This window comes from Pipistrellus hanaki (assembly GCF_964339955.1).
Source record: "Pipistrellus hanaki genome assembly, chromosome: 7".
NCBI lineage: Eukaryota > Metazoa > Chordata > Mammalia > Chiroptera > Vespertilionidae > Pipistrellus > Pipistrellus hanaki.
This window is the reverse complement of record NC_140509.1, coordinates 81387829-81402188: the sequence shown is the minus strand read 5'-3', so window position 1 is coordinate 81402188 and position 14360 is coordinate 81387829. Positions and strand designations below refer to the sequence as shown.

Sequence of the window (14360 nt, the reverse complement as noted above, 5' to 3'; positions counted from 1 at the left end):
CTGTAACGGAGATAGGAGTGAGGATGGGGGGGGGGGGGGGGTGCCTATGCAGCCAGCCACAGACAGCTATATTTAGCAGCTGCTGTAGGGACAGATAGGAGGCATCTGGGGCAAGGGGGTGGGTGTTGGGGGGGGGGATGGAGAGTCAAGGGGTTCCTATGGAAAGGATTGTATCTTGCCATCAAGAGAAGGCTGAGGAACCTCCGTTTCCTCCTGAAAATTTCTCCCCGAGGGGCCCCTTCCAGCCCCAACTTTCTGTGATTCTCCCAGCTGGACTTATAAGTTTGGGCAGAACCACGATGTCACATTTGCTCCCCTTAGCAATTCTCGTGTGTAGGGAGATTTACAAAAACCCCTGGAGAGGCGCAAGTGTGGCTGCCTTCCACGGGTTATGCGAGTAAAACTTCAGAAAACTGAAGTTGAAATGTGACCTTTTTATACGAAAGGTAACCTCGGGTCAGTAGCTACATCTTTGGCATTATGGCACACTGTTGGTCTAACTGACAAATTTTAAAATGCGAGGATACATTTCTGTTCTTTAATCCTCAGCTCACATGGGCTGGGACACGCAGAATCAAATGCCCAGAAGAAGAAGAAAAGAGTGAAAAGTTTTGAACTGAATTAAAAGCTAAGCACACCCACTATATATACATATATACATATACATATATACATATGCTATTGTGCACCCATAATCTTGGATAGTTTATGCTTTTATAAAACTCCCTTTGCCCTAGCCTAATAGACTGATACAACTATTAATACTTTGCTTTAATTGCCATCCCAAACACTCAACATACTACCTAACAATATATTCATGACACATATCATACTTACCAAGGTTGCTGTTACTAATAGTAATCATTTTGGATATCTGTATATTAATAAGTGCACATTTTGCATAATTCTCATGAGGACACACAGATCATGGGAAGACAACATGCAGATACAGCTGATTACATGTGAAGCCAAAAGCGAACGTGGCATCAGTAACTATAAATCGTAAGCAAAGAAAGGGTTAAAACCACATTAGGTGAATCACAGATATTTCTCTCTATGGCCAGCAACCATTACTTTCCAAAGCAATTTGTTTTTTCTTTGCAGATGATTTCGTTTCAGTAAATCACACTTTCCATTTTCCAGCGTCTTTTTTAAACCCATGCAAGAGCGCTCCGGAGGGCTCTTTACAAACCTGAACCTGCCAAATGTATATAGAAATCACACAAAGAATCCTACAAGTCCTGAGAGCAAAAGGAGACACACACACACACACACACACACACACACACACCCCACAGCAAACAGCAAACCCCGGTCTCCCTGCTAGGATACAGACACTGGCCGGAAAGGTAAGTTGCTTTCTCAAAATGCTCCAGCTGCGAAGAGAGAAAGCAGAAGAATCCTACCCTGCTGGGTCAGGAGCGTCTCCCCAGAAAGGTTCCATGGGCCGGCAGGAGTGGAGAGCTGAGACAGCGAGGAGGATGAGGGAGGAATGTGCCCGCGTGTGCGTGAGGCTCCTGTGTGAGTGAGGCAGAGCGCGTGTGGATGTGTTTGTGTGTGGAATGGCAGGGATTCGGGAAGCAGCCAGTAGGCAGGGCACTTGGCAGCCCCTCCCGGCAGACACAGGAGCGGGGCTGCTGCACAGAGCTGGCTGCATGAATGGCAGGGAGAAGCCTGCTGTCTGCTCAGGGAGAGCAGGGGGTGGCACAGCTGCCAGACTCAGCACTCTGGGGGCGGGGGGGGGGGGGGAGAGAAGCAACCCTCCAGCCCCCTTTGCTCCTTATCCTCGGAGCCTGAAAAGTGACCCAGGTTCCCGCTGCCATCCTAAGCAAGAGAGAAAAACAGGCTTGCTGTAAATCATAGGCTTACGGCTAAAATAGAAATGCCCATCGAAAGTGTATGGATATCAAGTTCACCCAACGTGACACGGGCGGTTTTTCCCGAAGAATGTCATTTCATGATAAAGGCCTCTGGGGTACACTCGGATCAAGTGCCTTGCTGGCCCCAGCCCCCGAGTCTCTGAGCAGACACACGATTGCCATGCCTCCCATTGCGCCAGGAAACCAGACTTTGGAATAAACGTTCTGGCAATCTAGGGATGTGTTTCCAGCTGAAATGCAACATTCCTCCACCTCGCTGAGCAAGCCCGCAAACCTTGCCACGGGTAGCTCAGTCGATGGCTTTCTGTGAACATATGAAAAGGACACGTGAAAAGCTGGGGTCTGAAGATAAGACGAAGGTGGGCACCTTTGTTTCAAACTGATGGTGAGCTCTGTGGCTGTGCTGGCATTGAGCCTGGGAGGAGGGTCTCCCCTTGCCTGATGGTGCCCGCATGGAGCCAGCCGATCCTCTCCACCGTGGTATGAAGACCCAACCGTAAGGTGCTCCCAGTGTGCCTTTGCCCAGGCTCCCAGGACACATGACTCCTCATGGCGAGCTGGTTGCCAGGCATTAGTCATTGTCTTGGGTATTAAATGACTAATCACAGTGCCAGGAGGGGCCAGGCTCTGGCCCTGGGACCCTACGCAGTTCCAGAGAGATTTATGAGCGGCTCTTGAGACCAGTACAAAGAAACAAGCAAAAAGTTATATTTGTAAAAGTTACAAAAATGTTCATGATGTCATATTGCAAACAGACATACAATTTCCTGCTATGAAAGACCTAAAGCGTTGCAATGTTGGAGCACAGAAGACCTCCCTCCTCAGGCCGCGCTGCAGACAGATACTGAACAGAAAGGCAGCTACTCGTTGTAGGTGATTGACCATGCTCAGGTCAAACCAAAGAAACAAGAAGGTGCAAGGAAGGGAGGAGAGGGAAGGGAAGGGAAGAGAGCAGAGGAAAGGAGGAAGGAAAGAGAGGAAAAGAAGGAAGAAAGGAAAGACAAAAAGCCTGTTTTCTCTTTGGAGAATTTTGAGACTAACAAAATTAATCCAACAAAGGCAGTTTTCTCCACATTTTCTCTCCATCGGTCTCTCTCCTCTTCTTGGTAAGGTTTGCTCCCCAGGTTTGGTGACAGTGGGGGCCAGGGGGACCACTGCACCTGACTAGTTTTCTTCTAGTGCTTCTGGTATCAGCCTCTCAGTCTGGCACCCAGCTCTCTCCTGGCTTCCTCCTCTGTGCTGTCATGCCCATTCGTTCATTCCTGCCGCGCCCTAACAGCACTCACAGGTGAAGAAAGGTTCAAGTCTACTTCTCTAGCGCCACCGCTGAGGGCATCTCCAGACCCACTTCTCTAGTGGCCTCCTAGGCATTGCCGGCTTGTTCATGATATGAGTCCTCCTTCCCCACCCGCCCCCGAAACACGGTGTGCCTCTCAACAAACCCGGCCTGTGGACAGCGTCCCCGCAGTGGCCCAGGTTCAAGCCTTACAGTCTTCTTTGAGGGCTTCCCCATTCCTGAGCATTCTAGCTTTGCTATTTGTCCTTTTTCCTTCTCCTTCTATCACCTTTCCTCAGGTTCTTCCCTTCCCTTCCCAGACCCCTCTCCCCCCCACTCCTTCCTAGATCCTGCTGCTTTTTATTTCCTTGGTTTTTTTTTTTTTTTTTTTTTTTTTCTGCTTCGGGATCCATCTTCTTTGACCTGCTCCAGATCATACTTCCCCAGGAGTCTGGGGCCTCCTTTCTTTCCATGAAAGTATCCTGTCTAATGTATCTGCTCCATGTGTAGTTTGTCTTTCAACCAAATGAAAACGTGAGACTCCCAGCACTCGGTGGTTTCCTGGTGACATTCTCTCTGCCTCTGACCCCCATTTGCTGGCTCGTCAGGGGCAAGCATGCCATTTTTGAAGTTCTGGCCAAAATGCCACCGCATCTATAATGCCTTTCTTATTCACCCGGAATTTCCTCTCTTCCGAACTCCCATGGAATTTCTCATGCATGTATTACATTCTTCCTTGAATTATTTATTATTATACAGGGTGGGGCAAAAGTACGGGTACAGTTGTGAATATGTGAAACTGGGCTTATTCTTGCGTTGTTAATTATTTGTTAATTGCTGTATTATTGTCCATACAAACAACTGCAAACCTTCTTTGGCCCAGCCCTGCATATGTCATTCCTGCCCGCCACCCGCGCCCCCCTCCCCGCCCCTGCCACCCTCAATTCCTGCTCAGAAGGTCCCTGAGAACGGGGCGTGCAGAGAATGATTTGAGGATTCTTTGAGTGCCTAACACTGTGCCCGGTCATATTAGGTCATTCAAGATTAGCTCATGCATTCATCCAAATACTTAAAAATAATAAAATAATATTACATCTATCTGCATAATCATCTCCAAAAGCTAACTTTCCATGTAACGTTCTACCATTCTCAAAATTGTTTTTTTTCCCAAAGGTTATCTTTGTATCCTCATAATGATGCAGGCCATAAAGTCAAAATTCATATTCAAGCAATCTCGAGGATTAAGTCTGCCAATTCTTGGCAGCGTGGCTCACAAGAGAGCCCTGAATTTTTAGCTCAGAACCAGATAATACTATGACCAAACATAGCTTCTGCTCTAGCTCCATTAAAAGCTTTCTACATTTTCAAAAACATTATTCCTCCAACAGAAACATGAAAAAAAAAAAATGTTTCCAAAATAGCTTATACTCCTAGAAATGGTTCCCTCACTCTGAGGCATGAAGGTCTAGCTATTACTTTTATTATAAATGCTCTGTTTGGGAGTGTGCCCTAGTACATTTATTTGACACCAACTATTTTCCTCTAAAGTAGAATAAAAATGAAGAATTTCCTTTTTTAAGTTTCTGCTCATTTTTAAAATAGTTCAGCATAGCCGAACCGGTTTGGCTCAATGGATAGCGTGTCGGCTTGGGGACCAAAGGGTCCCGGGTTTGATTCTGGTCAAGGGCATGTACCTTGGTTGCAGGCATATCCCCAGTAGGGGGTATACAAGAGGCAGCTGATTGATGACTCTCATCGATGTTTCTAACTCTCTATCTCTCTCCCTTCCTTTCTGTACAAAATCAGTAAAATATATTTAAAATAGTTCAGCCTATTTGTTTGAAGGGTTTTTGACTAGCTCAAATACTTTTTTTTCAAATGACCTTTGACTTTTGTTTTCTGAGGTAACTTTCATATGCAGTGAAATGCACATATCTTACAGGTAGAGTTTGATACATTTGGATACAGGGATATACCCATAATCATCCTAGTGAAATCAGAGCATCCCTGTCACTTAGAGAAAAGTTCCCTCAGGCCCGTTCTAGTCAACTTCCTGCCCCTATAGGCACCCACTGTTCTCATCTCTATCACCGTAGATGTATTTTGCATCCCAGCCCAAAAGTGTGAACCTCATAGACCCCATGTCCAACCAATGGCGCCAACAGCCAGGTGCTGGGTTTGTGGCTTTGCCAGGGCACCAAGGTACAGAGCTATCCTTCTCTCAGTGAGCCCCTTCTCCTGGGAACGGCTCCCTCAAGGCCACAGAATTATTCCAACACTCTATTCATGAACCATTTTAATAATAACAGGTTTTATATGATCGCATGTTACCTAAGTCAGCAATGCTGCAAGCAAATGAGAAGCCAAATGGACTGAGATTCTTAAACAGCCTTTTTCTTCCCACCACCACCCCAAATGTTTTAATCCTATATAATAAAAGACTAATATGCAAATTGACCAAACAGCATAATGACAGGTCCCTATGACGTGCAATCACCACCAGGGGGCAGACGTTCAACACAAGAGCTGCTCTCTAGTGGTCAGTGTGCTCCCACAGGGGGAGCACCGCTCATGCAGAAGCCTGGCTCACAGCTAGCAAGCACAGTGGTGGTGGTGTGAGTCTCTCCCACCTCCGTCCGCAGCAGTGCTAAGGACCCCTCGGGGGGTCCCGGACTATAAGAGGGTGCAGGCCAGGCTGAGGGAGCTACTCCCCTCCCCAGTACATGAATTTCATGCACCGGGTCTCTGGTGATTTATAAGTCAAGAATCAAACCCAAGATCCTTCCTTTCACAAAACCTGGACCTTGGTGTTATTTCTTGGCTTCCTCCCAGAACTTGATGAAGAGAGCTTGAATCTTTGGTTGTCAAGCAGAATGGCTACTTTTCATTGTGAAGCAATGAGTGACTCAGATTTAATTTACCTGCTTAATAGAATGTAGTAACTTTCATCTTACATTTTCTTTACTTTTTTAATATTGTGGAACCTTTTTATATAACCTACCTATATTTCATGTGGCAGAAGACAATTTAGAAAGTACTTTCGCTATAAGCGCCATGCCTGGTGAAAGAATTTCAATTATTTTAATTATTATTACACTGTGTTCCTCTTCATTCCTTTATCTCTTTTTTACTTGAGGAATTTCATTGCCAGCTTTGGTATTATTTCTTTGTAGAGAGCAATATCCAGATTGTACCTAAAATTCATGTTGATTTAAATAGTCCTATCTAATGTTAAGGAGGGTATTTACACACACACACACACACACACACACACACACACACACACACACAGAGTAATCAACCAAGAACTTATCAAGTCAAATGTCAGAACCAACTCTAGTCAAATGATTTTTAAAAGGAGAGAGAGAGAAGTGCATATTTTGAACATTCTCTGGCCTTTCTTCCTACTTTGTCACCACATTCACATAGATAATTGGCTCCCTCCCACTCTCTCTAAGTACCCAGGACCCCCACACCAAGTTCCTCTCTCCTCCCACCCCCTCAGTTACAATCATACTGTCTCAAGGAAGTGGTATACTTATGAGCATGCCAAGCAATGACTCATTTATTCAATTCACTCCAAAAATACTGATTACTTTATTTACCATGACTATTTCTTTCTTTTTTTTCTTTTTTCCTTAGTATATTAGTATTCTACTGCCACTTCACAAATCGCCACATCTGTAGTAGTTTAAAGGGACATATATTTATTAGCTCATAGTTTTGGTGGGCCTGGCACAGCTCAGCTCAATCTCTGCTCAGGGTCTCACAAAGCAGCAGCCAAGCTGTCAACCAGTCTCAATGCAGCTTCTTCTTTAATTCACTAGTTGTAGGATTTCCATTCAGCCAGATTCTGGTGGTTCTGACTGATGGTTGTTCTGTAGTTTATATGTGATTGCAATGTGGTTGTGGGAAGATGCAAGTACATTTACCTACTCTGCCATCTTGAGTGTAAGTCCAGGAGACTCCCTTTCACCATAACTATCTCTAAGTATTGGGGCCCTTCCTAAGTTAGCTCAGGCTGCCACAACAAAATACCATAGGTCAGTGGCTTAAACAACAGGAATTTAGTGTCTCACAGATCTGGAGGCTGTTGCTTTGAGAACAGGGCACCAGTATGGTCAAGTTCTATTGAGGATTCACTTCCTGGTTTTCAGACTGTTGCCTTCTCCCTGCATCCTCACATAGCGGAAAGAACTTCTCTCTCTCTCCTTAGAAAGCCACAGTCTTATTGGATCAGGGCTACATCCTTATGACCTCATTTAACTTTATCTCCTAAATCCTAGAGACCCCATAGCCAGATAGTCACCATGGGGATTAGGGCTTCATTCTATGAATTTTGGATAGACACAATTCAGTCTATAGCAGGCAACCAAAAATAAACCAGTAGCTGTGCCCGCAAAGAGCTTATATCTAAGGGCTTAATGTTTAGCTCTATCTTAATAGTCTCTCCTACTTCTCACTTCTGGGAGCATCTATGCCTCCATCTTTCCTCAGGTGTTAGTATTTCTCTGGGTTCAGCCCCTAGGCTCTCTTGTTTCCCCTATACTTCTGCCTGATTGAAATCAACCCTTCCCAGAGTTCCCAAGTTTCATCTGTAAACTGAAGACTTAAAAATATGTTTCCAACCAAATCATCTTTGCTGGCTAGGAGATCCACATTTCCAGATACCCATTAGACACTTTTACTTGCATATTTATTCGTTCAATAACATTTAGTGAGCACCTACTTCAAATGTACTAGCTATTTGAAACTCAACTTGTCTAAAATTACGTATCTTTTCCTCAAACCCACCTCTCCTGTTTTTCCTATCTTAGCAAATGGCATTGCGGTTCATGTAATTGTGCAAGCAAAAAAAAAAAAATCAGCCTGAAGCCTTAACCCTTTTTCTCACTCCCAAATTGGATCTATCACAAATCTTTTTTATTTCTGTTTCCTTAATCTCATTAGCGTATATTCTCCTTTTTCATCATGATTATTATATCAGGCCACTATCTTCTCTTCCAAAATGTGCCTCTAGTCTTTACCTCCCACAATTTATTCTCCATCTTGCAGGAAGAGTAATCTATCTGAAGAGCAAAGAATTTGAAATATTGTTCTCATTTCTCCAGAGTTCCCATCCACTCTCCCACAGGTACGTACTCCTGACATATTGAATTACTTTCAGGTTCCTCAAACCCTGAGTCTACTTTACATATGTGATTCACTCTGCCTGGAAATGTCCTCTCCTCCCTTCTGGTCTGACTTACTTTTCCCCATTCTTCAGGTCTCCTTTGACACATCACAGCCAACAGGAAGCTTTCCTTGATTTCTTATTGGGTTTGTCTCCTATGAATGCCTATAGCTTTTTGAAAATCCTCAGCAATAGTTCTTATTATACTGTTGGAATTTCCTGTTTATTTTTCTATATCCTGCCACTAACCTATAAAATTTTAAAAGGCACACAGGGACTGTTTTTTCCCAAGTCGTGAGTCCCTTCCTTAATACAATGCGTGATCATAGTTGGCCCCCAGTAAGTACTATTCAAATAACGAATGTTTAAACCATTCTACAATATCACTGACTTCCTCAATAACTAACACAAAAATGGTGAATATAATGGCTAGAATTCAGAACCAGAACTTAGAGAAAAACTTGGAAGTAGATTCATATTTTCTAGAACAACACAGACTTCTTACCTCATAAGAAGCTATTAGAATTGATGGCTTTTTATTGTAAAGTTTGATATTTTGATTGTATTTAAAAAGAAACTGAAGCCCAGAAAGGCATAGGTGACTTGTCAAATGTTATACTTGCTGAAGGTCTAGTTCAGAGGACCTGGACTATAACCTGGGTCTTTAAATATAGCCATTCTGTCTACCCACCCCTAGTGTCTTCATGTGATACTACATTCTGTCTCCTTTTAGTATGAGCCATGATCAGCATAATCAAGATATAATCTTAGTGCCTCAGAGGGCTATTTTTAGTCTTGAAAAGCCCCAGAGATCTTGTCCAGCCAGTGTGACGCAGTGATTGAGCGTCTACCTATGAAGCAGGAAATCACAATTCAATTCTCAAGGTGCATGCCAGGGCTGCAGGCTCAATTCCCAGTGTAGGACATGCAGAAGGCAGCCAATCAATGATTCTCTCTCATTGGTGTTTCTATCTCTCTCTTCCTCTCCCTTCCTCTCTGAAATCAATAAAAATATTTTTTTTAATCCCCAGATCTTTGGGAAACACAAAAAAGACTTTCACATTCTCAAATCACTAATAAAGAGAAGGGGAGAAGAATTTGAGAGCATGAGTTACAAACTTCCAAACAACAGTGTTCATAGAAATGACTTGCCTTTAAAAACATGGAGAAATGTGCTCTCTACCTCCCATTCATCAGTCCTTGGAAGAAAGTCCATTCAAGTCTGATTTTTATATCCATATCATTTGAACTTAACTTTCTAGCTAAAGAAAAACATTAAACCTTTCTGCACGTGTTAATTGTGCAGAGTTTCAAACAGAATGCCTTTAACCAAAAATTTAATTACTTTACTTTATTTGACCTATTTCCATTTCCAAGAGAATCTACTTTGAAAGACATTAATTGCCTTCCTACTTTGCTAACATACTCTTTAAGGAAACCACTTTATAATCAAAAAGTGCTAGTCTTCCTAAAAACCATAGCCTTTTAAAAGAACTGGAAATATTACCAAGGATCACGTTATAAACACTCAGAAGAACTCAATGGCAAATCTTTGGTCAATTCTCAGATAAAGACAGTACTTTCAGTGACATTTCCCAGAAGTTTTTTTTTTTCTTTTTACCATAAATACAAAGAAAGGAAATAATTCCACAAAGTTTTATGCCAAATGCTAATAAATGGCTAAATTGTACACAATGTAACTTTTCCCCCTTTCTCCACCCTGTCCTCAATTTCCTGGCCTTGGTTCTCTCTCACTCTTCTTGTCTGCTCTCAAGCCTGTTTCTTCTCTGAGGTCTTTGCAGGCCAGCCCTAAGCAACATAGCTCATAGAATTGAGACCCACAATTCTAATCAAACTCGCAGCATTTATTCTCTCTTATAGACTAGTATGCATTCTCAGTTCCCTGGCCTCCTTTTCAACAGCTCCAGTCACTCACATATCTTCTTGTTCCTCAATTTTGATGAGGTGCTCAGCTTTCTAGTCAGGTTGGTGGGGATAGTTATTTCTGTTCACTCTGAGCTAGTTCAGTATGAGCATGATCATCAGTTTGGGAAAGTTTTTTTTCAGATAGGTTTGACGACAACAACAAAGCATCCAAAAAACATCCTTTTCCTGGAGTTAATTTTTTTAAATATATTTTATTGATTTTTGCAGACAGGAAGGGAGAGGGATAGAAAGTTAGAAACATGGGTGAGAGAGAAACATCAATCAGCTGCCTCCTGCACACACCCTACTGGGGATGTGCCCGCAACCAAGATACATGCCCTTGACCAGAATCTTACCTGGGACCCTTCAGTCCTCAGGCCGACGCTCTATCCTCTGAGCCAAACCAGCTAGAGCTAGAGTTAATTTTTTAATTGATATCTCTAAACCTTACCAGAGGCTTAAGATAAATGCAGTTGGCTGTTACTTGGGCATATACCATGTGCTTTACAGATTTTATTTCATTAAAAATTTTATTTTATTTATTTTTAAATATACAATATAATGCAATTTGTGTTTCAAACATCAAAAGATATTACCAAAACCATATTGAGAAAATCATCTGCCACCTCTCCCTGCTACCCAACAATTTCTCTCTCGAGATGCAACAGTTTTTAAAAGTTTTCTTTATATTCTATGCATATAGCTTCTCTCTCTCTCTCTCTCTCTCTCTCTCTCTCTCTCTCTCTCTCTCTCTCTCTTTTTCCATATCCCCTTTAAAATAGTAACATGTACCCTGTTTTGTGACATGTATTTTTTTAGTTTTCATCAACAAATATGTATCGGATATCTTTCTATTTTGCTACAAAGTATTTGTAGTAAATACTTTGCAAAGTATTTCATTGAGTGGAAGAGCCATGATTTATTTTACCAGTTCCCCATTAATGGCAATTAAGTTTTGCCCCCAATCATTTGCATCTATCAACAATGCTACAATTAATAACGTGGAACATAAAAGATTCTCACAGGAGTAAATAAGGACAAGATTAATTTTAGTAGCTATTGCCAGCATGTCCTCCATAGCAGCTGTATAATGTGAATACCCATTGACCATGTACTTTCAATTTGAGCTTTCTTACTGTGATATAGGATGAGCATCTTTTCATGTTGGGTTTGAATATTAGCTCAGCCAACTAGAGGTTGTGGGAATTTGGACAAATTAAAGTCTTTGAGATCTATAAAGCTGGGACAATTCCTAACCCAAAGATTGTTGCAAAGATTAAGTGCAATAATGTAAAGAGCTACACATTCCTCTTGCCCCCTTTCCGCCATTATTTTTCCAGAAGCAAAGCTAATAATCCACTAATGGTAACAAAAATTTTGCTAAAGGGCAGAGTTGTATGGCCCAAAGGTTTTAGATGAAATAAAGAGCTATTGTTGAAGGCTTGCTTACTGCCTTCCATTCCAAAATAACAGTTTGCTTAACACAACATCATTGAAATTCAGTAAAAATCAGAATATTTTTTCCCCAGGATAAAAAATAACCCTGCATAGCGGTACCTTAGGTGTGGCGTAGAACATTAAAACTAGAAGCAAGCCATGTACACTTGGAAAACAGAAACTTACTATGACTCCAGTGTGTTTTTGGAACGAATTGTTGAAATACCAGTTTTTACTACTTTACAATGTTTTCAGACCCATTGCAAACCACCTCCATGGCTCCCACTGAGGCATTGTACAGCTCAGTAAATACACAACAGCAGGCCTTAAGACTCTGTAAATAAGTGGTAGATTGTTGACAAAATCCTGGCTGTCACATCAGGAAAAGCGCTGCAGCTTTCATAAAAATAAAGAGAAAAATTTTGAAGCAGACTGTCAAATATCGGGAATTGAGATGCTTTGTTACAGCTAAAATGTTTGGGACTCAAACAGCAAATGTGTCTACAGTCTAATTTGAAGTCCCTTTATGAGCAAAATCATCAATAGAGCTGAAATCACCAATCACCCAATTTTCCTTAGCCATATCTTTTAGTCTTTCCCTTTATATCATATCAATAAATATAATCACTGGATTTAGTGATTGTGGGTTCCAATAACAGACAGGGAAACAATGATTATGATCTTCAACATATTTTCAATGGGAAAAAAAGAGGTTTATATTTATGACTAATTTTTCATTTTTACAAAAGAAGCCAAATAGTTGTTTTTTTTAATTAGAAGAAAGCCCTATTGTTATATATTTGTAAGTTTTCTGATCCTTATCATAGGTATCAAAGGAGGTTTTATTCAGAGTCCTTTTCACCATTAAACATACTCTATTCCAAATTTTTATAAATCAACTAAGAAAAAATGAAATAGCCTATCATTAAAGATAACATCTTGTTCCACTAACATTTTTTCTTTATTGATAAAAGTGTTACATATGCCGAGACTGGTTTGGCTCAATGGATAGAGCGTCAGCTTGGGGACTGAAGGGTCCCGGGTTCGATTCCACTCAAGGACATGTACCTTGGTTGCGGGCATATCCCCAGTAGGGGGTGTGCAAGAGGCAGCTGATCGATGACTCTCTCTCATCGATGTTTCTAACTCTCTATCTCTCTCCCTTCCTCTCTGTACAAAATCAATAAAAAATATATTTTAAAAAAAAAGTGTTACATATGTGTCCTTATTCCCCTATTATTCCCCCATTCTCCCCACTCATGCCCTAACTCCACTGTTGTCTGTGTCCGTTGGTTAGGCTGATTGATCTCTCTCCCTTACCCCCACCCTCCCCTAGCTTCCCTCTGAGGTTTGATGGTCTGATCGATGTTTCTCTGTCTTTGGATCTGTTTTTGTTCATCAATTTATGTTGTTCATTATATTCCATAAATGAGTGAGATCATGTGATATTTATCTTTCTCTGACTGGCCTATTTCACTCAGCACAATGCTCTCCAGTTCCATCCATGCTGTTGCAAAGGGTTTATTGCAGTATAGTATTCCATTGTGTAGATGTACCACAGTTTTTTAATCCACTCATCTGCCAATGGGCACTTAGGCTGTTTCCAAATCTGAGCAAAGGGTTTAATCTCCAACATTTGTGGGGAACTCATACAACTTAACAAAAGGAAGATAAACAACCCAATCAAAAAATGGGCAATGGACCTAAATAGATACTTTTTGAAAGAAGACAGAAGGAAGGCCAAGGGGCATATGAAAACATGTTCAAAGTCACTAATCATCTGAGAGATGCAAAGCAAAACGACAATGAGATACCATCTCGCACCTATCAGAATGACAATCATAAGCAAATCAACAAACAAGTGCTGGTGAGGATGCCTAGAAAAAGGAACCCTAGTGCACTGCTGGTGGGAATGCAGATGCAGCCACTGTAGAGAACAGTATGGAGTTTCCTCAAAAAACTAAAACTGGAACTCCCATTTGACCCACTGATCCCACTTCTAAGAATATATCCCAATAAACTAGAAATACCAATTAGAAAGTATTATGCACCCCTATGTTCATAGCAGCACAATTCACCATAGCTCCCCTAACATTTTTTTAAATGTGTTTTTATATTACAAATACATATATCTTAATTTATAACTTAACCAAGTAGATTTAATTCTCCATAGGGAGTGGGTAGGCAGCTTGCTATTAGAGGATTTCTCTTTGAATTACATGTAATGTTTTAGTGTTGTGTTGTTTTTCTTACTAGCTTTTGAGATCTTTGTGGACCTCAGGCACATATTTTGTGCTCAATAAATATACTGGAAGAGAATGAATAAATGAGTGAATGAATTAATTAAATTGTTCCAACTTGGTGTCTGCCTTCAAGTAAATAAAAAGTCTTTACAATGTTTTGTCTGTTGCTTTGAGTTATCTAGTATTTACCAGGTGTTCATTACTATAAAATAATCCATCCCTCAAGGGCAAGAAGACATGTTCTGAACAGTAGATGCCCTAAAAGTCAGATGTTCCCATTGTCCCAGTCTTGCCCAAACAGATCAGGATAGGCTCTTCGTGCTAGGTTACCCTGAAATTCTTAAGTCCCAACTCCATTCACAGTATGGACTTCTCTAAATGACCCCCAGGAACTCTGTAATACATGGCCCAGGAACCACAGATTC

The 14360-nt window shown here is 41.5% G+C and overlaps 1 protein-coding gene across 2 annotated transcripts in view; it reads right to left on the bottom strand.

Moving 5' to 3' along the window:
- The window catches only part of ESR1 (estrogen receptor 1), a 284618-nt gene that overhangs the window by 196353 nt on the left and 73905 nt on the right, over window positions 1-14360 (bottom strand). The window contains exon 1 of one of the 2 annotated variants that reach the window (XM_084890185.1): window positions 1407-1539. The exons of the other annotated variant lie outside the window; for it this stretch is intronic. The gene's annotated coding sequence lies outside the window, so the exon portion shown is untranslated. Of the gene's footprint in view, window positions 1-1406; window positions 1540-14360 lie in introns of those variants that run through there. 2 annotated transcript variants of the gene reach the window in all.